Genomic DNA, 5,592 nt, shown 5'->3' with positions numbered 1-5,592 from the left:
TCAAAGCCTAATTGGGCTTCCCTGAAAATGAACTAAGAAACGATATGAAAAAGAACTTCCAACATCTGCACTCTCTGGAAGACTCATGCCAGAAGATGATCATCAAAAAACCCCAACGAAGATCCACGCACTGCTATAGCTGTAGATGCACTCATCCCACCGGTTCCTGGACTTGCCATGGGAATGAGGAAGGAGATATCTAAGCTGGCCTGTGCATACAGTAAAACAACTAATTTGACTGGATCTATACTGTTGGAACTCAACCAAGAATTTGGAGAAGTGCAAATTGTAGCGCTCCAAAATCTTACAACTACAGACTATTTACTGTTAAAAGAACATATGGCATGTGAACAGTCCCCAGGAATGGGTTGTTTTAATTTGTCTGATTTCTCTCAGACTGTTCAAGTTCAGTTGGACAATATCCACCATATCATAGATAAGTTTTCACAAATGCCTAAGGTGCCTTAATGGTTTTCTTGGTTTCACTGGAGATGGCTGGTAATTACAGATATGCTTTGGTTATGTAACTATACTCCTATTATGTTAATGTGTGTGCGCAATTTAAGTAGTAGCTTAAAACCTATACATGCTGAAGTTACTCTACAAGAAGATATGTCAAAGAAATAATCAATCTTCCCATGTTTTCTGCCGCCTGCTACTTCTATAGCTTTTCTTCTTCCTTCCTAATTACAACCCTTAAATAGAATTCGTGCCTCATATCAAATTTACCGAGTATCATAATTCTTCCAAGTGATAAAGATACCTCAAGGCAAATGCTGGGCATAGAAGCCACAGGGCATAAATATGCAAAGAAGTAAAAAGCCAACCTTTTCAAACAATAAGGCTTCTCTCTCACTTACCAACTTTACATTTTCCTGTATGGCCCTGGAAGATGACTGGTTAGCCAGAGATGGGTAAGATTCCTCAAGGGAGGAACAACCTAAGACAGGCACAGTCGCAGGGGGGGCCATCAGGTGAGAAATTGGGGATCAACAGAGGTGAGGCTTAGAACCTCACCCCCCCTGTTCTGAGAGAAATCTTCTGCATACGTGGATGTTTTATTGCCCTGGTCTAGCTTGGATTAACACATAGTCTACAGGCACACACCTGATCATCTACATTTGCTCTCTTACAACACTAAACTATGTTTTCTACCTTTATCTTGTATCTACCTACCACTTCAGCATTTTATTAAAAATAATAATAATAAAGAGAGAAATGTGGTATCCACATATAAATCAAGTATAAAAACCAAATGAGTATTCATATTTGAACTGACTGTTTAGAGTTCATAATGCATGAGCAAAACCGAAAGTTTCTGTGATGACTGCCCTTGTACTGTTCACTATGTAACTTATTCATTATGTAAGAATTTGTTCTCCATGTAAGAACTTGTTTGTTAAGCCTCAGAAGATTGGAGACTGACGAAAATTAGGCTTGGGGTGGATTAATGATTGTGCATTGAGCATTGACTCCCCTATACAGAATTTTATTGTTGTTAACAACCATTTGATCAATAAATATGAGAGATGCCCTCACAAAAAAAAAAAAAAAAAAAAAAAAAAGGATAGACTTCCAATGGTAAAATAAATAAGTAACTGGGATGTAATGTATAGCATAAGGAATATAGTCAAGATATTGTAACAGCTTGGTAGGGTGATAGCTGGAACCTAGAATTATGTATATAAATGTTCTACCACTTTGTTGTACGCTTGAAACTAATGTAATGTAATACTGTGCATTAACTACCCTTCAATAAAAAATATTTATTAAAAAAAAATAATAATAACACCACCAAAAAATAAAATTACAATAAAAAAGACTGATATCCCTGAGGAACATAAATGCAAAAATCCTCAACAAAATATTAGCAAACTGAATCCAAAATATATCAAAAAGATCATCTATCATGACCAAGTGGGATTTATTCCAGGGATGCAAGGATGGTACAATATTTGTAAATCAATCAATATCATGCACCACATTAACAAAAAAGAAGGACAAAAACCATATGATCATTTTAATAGATGCTGAAAAAGCATTTGAAAAAACTCAACATCCATTCATGAGAAAAACTCTCAACAAAATGGGCACAGAGAGTACATACCTCAACATAATAAAGGTCATATACAACAAATCCACAGCCAACATCATACTTAAGAGTGAAAAGCTGAAAGCTTTTCCTCTAAGATCAGGAACAAGACAAGGATGGCCACTCTCACCACTTTTATTCAACACAGTACTGGAGGTCCTATTCACAGCAATCAGACAATAGAGATAAAAGGCATCCAAACTGGTAAGGAAGAAGTTAAACTCTCACTATTTGCAATTGGCATGATATTATACAAAGAAAACTCTAAAGAATCCATGAAAAAAACTACTAGAACTAGTAACTGGATTTAGCAAAGTTACAGGATACAAAACTAATACACAGAAATCTGATGCATTCCTATATACTAACAACAAACTAGCAGAAAGAGAACAGGAAAACAACTCCATTCACAATTGTATCAAAAAGAATCAAATACCTAGGAATAAACCTAACCAAGGAAGTGAAAGACCTATAGTCTGAAAACCACAAGACACTCATGAGAGAAATTAAAGAAGACACCAACAAATGGAAATCTATCCCATGCTCATGGATAGGAAGAATTAATATTATCAAAACGACCATCATGCCCAAAGCAATTTACAGAGTCAATGCAATCCCTATCAAAATACCAATAGCATTCCTCAATGAACTAGAACAAACAGTTCTAGAATTCATATGGAACCACAAAAGATCCCAAATAGCCAAACCAATCCTGAGAAAGAAGAACAAAACTGGGGGGATTAGGGGATTATACTCCCTGACTTCAAGCTCTACTACAAAGCTACAGCAATCAAAACAATGGAACAGAATAGAGATCCCAGATATAAACCCAAGCATATATGATCAATTAATATAAAGGAGCCATGAATATACAATAGGGAAAAGATGGCCTCTTCAACAACTGGTGTTGGCAAAACTGTACAGCTACATGTAAGAGAATGAAACTGGATTATTGTCTAACTCTATATGCAAAAGTAAACTTGAAATGAATCAAAGACCTGAATGTAAGTCATGAAACCATAAAAGCTTTAGAAGAAAATATATATATAGGCAAAAATATCTTAAATTATGATTATAATTATCCTTATTGCATGAGCAATTTTTTCCTGGACACATCTCCACAGGCAAGGAAAACAAAATAAAAAATGAACAAGTGGGACTACATCAAACTAAAAATCTTCTGTACAGCAAAGGACACCATCAGCAGAACAAAAAGGCATCCTACAGTATGGGAGAATATATTTGTAAACAACTTCTCTGATAAGGCGTTAACATCCAAAATATATATAGAACTCATACACCTCAACACCCAAAAAACAAATAACCCAATCAAAAAATGGGCGGAGGACCTGAACAGACACTTCTCCAAAGAAGAAATACAAATGGCCAACAAGCACAGGAAAAGATGCTCCACATCACTAATCATCAGGGAAATACACATTAAAACCACAGTGAGATATCACCTCACACTAGTTAGAATGGCCACTATGTAAAAGACAAATAAATGCTGTTGAGCATGCAGAGAAACAGGAACCCTCCTACACTGTTGGTGGAACTGCAAATTGGTGCAACTGCTGTGGAAAGCAGTATGGAGTTTCCACGTAAAAATAAAAATAGAAATACCATTTGACCCAGTAATTCCACTCCTAGGAATTTATCTGAAGAATACAAAATCCCCAATCCATGCACCCTTATGTTTATCACTGCACTATTTGCAGTAGCCAAGAAACAGAAGCAACCTAAGTGTCCATCAACAGAAGAATGGATAAAGAAGGTGTGCTACATATACACCATGGACTAAAGAAAACAAATCCTACCATTTGCAAGAATATGGATGGATCTAGAGGGTATTATGCTCAGTGAAATAAGCCAGGCAGAGAAAGACAAATACCATGCAATTTCCCTTATTTGTGGAATATAAAAACAAACCAAAACAGAAGGAACAAAACAGCATAGACTCACAGACACTGAGAAGTGACTAGTGGTTACCAAGGGGGAGGGGAGTGGGTGGGGGCAAGGAGAGGGGACTGTTGAACCACTGTGATGTACATTTGATAATAAAAATAAATTTAAAAAAAAAAGATGAAGCTCCAGGAACTGGGAGACTGTGTGACATTGCTTTTGCAGCAGAGCAGTGGGGTTCAGGGCCATGAGTGCATCTCATTTATGTCACCTCAGCTCCAGCCATCTCAGTAAAGCCTTCATCATCCATTTAGTCAAGCAGCTCTAAAGACATCACTGACTTCTTTTTTGTATCCCACCCACAAATAAACACCATTGAGCAAACAGATCGCCACACCTGTCGGTTCTACCTTCAAAACTTATTTGGAATCCGCCCGCTGCTCCCTTGCTCTCCTGAGGCTCCCCATTCCAAGCCACTGTCACCTCCTCCCTGGGCTGCACATGGTCTCGGAAGCTCTGCCTGCTCAGTCGGCCCCCCTCCAGGCCACTGTGATTATCCTGCAACACCCACAGCACCTCCTCACTCCCATCTCCAAACAGAAAGCTCCTGGTGGCAGGGACCAGCATCTGTTAGTTTCCCCAGCTCACACTCAAGAAGTGTTTGCAAAATGATTTAAAAACTAAATGAAGCATGAAAATGTAAGGAAATGTTTTCTGGTTTTCTGTTACTGCTTAAAACTTTTTATTGTTAAATACAACACAAACACAGAAAATGGCATAAAACAAATACACAGCTTACTGGATTATTCTAAGGCAACACCTTCGTCGCACCACCCATGAGAGGCAACAGAACCTTGCCAACGCCAGCCCACCCTGAGCCTTCCCTCCCCGTGCATGTCCCCAAAACAGCGTCCATTGAGAAAGCAAATAGACAGCCAAAGATGCACGGGATTCGGTCGGGAGTGAGAGCCAACCCACAGAGGCTCTGGCCCACAGTGGTCAAGGAGGCGGCAGTTTGAACAAGCATACAAATGGGAACCAACCAAAACATCAAGTATGTGTAAATCCAAGACTCATAATAACACGAAAACAAGCAAACACCAAAAGAAAAAGAAAAAGTGACTCTGCTGACTTCTATGGTGAGTACCTTCTCATTTTTCTTTACATGGTTTTATCATTCAGGCTCCAATCTCTATACACTAGAGTTGAGCTTTGGCCTGCTCGAATTGCTAAAGATGTCTTTTAGGCCTTTTTAAATCTAGAGGTTCTCACTTCATCTCTTTTTCTCCATTTACAATGTTATTTGCTGAAGAAATCAGTCTATTTGTTCTGCAGACTTCCCGTAGTCAGTTTCGCTTGATCGTATTCTCAAAGTGTCGTCTATTTAGCGAGTTCTCTTGCCCTTTGTATTTCCTGCAGATTGCAGTAGCTGGAGGGTTAATCGGATAAAGGTTTGATTTTTTTTTTGGAGGGAAGATTACATCATAGGTGGCGGTGCGCTTTTCAACAGGAGGCACATGTCTGGCTTTCTCTGGTTCTGTATTCCTAGCCCCATGCATAGATTCTAAATTCAGGAAACGTGAGTGGTCACATTTTGA

The sequence above is a fragment of the Manis pentadactyla genome, chromosome 13, assembly GCF_030020395.1.
Source record: "Manis pentadactyla isolate mManPen7 chromosome 13, mManPen7.hap1, whole genome shotgun sequence".
NCBI lineage: Eukaryota > Metazoa > Chordata > Mammalia > Pholidota > Manidae > Manis > Manis pentadactyla.
This window is presented reverse-complemented; position numbering follows the sequence as displayed.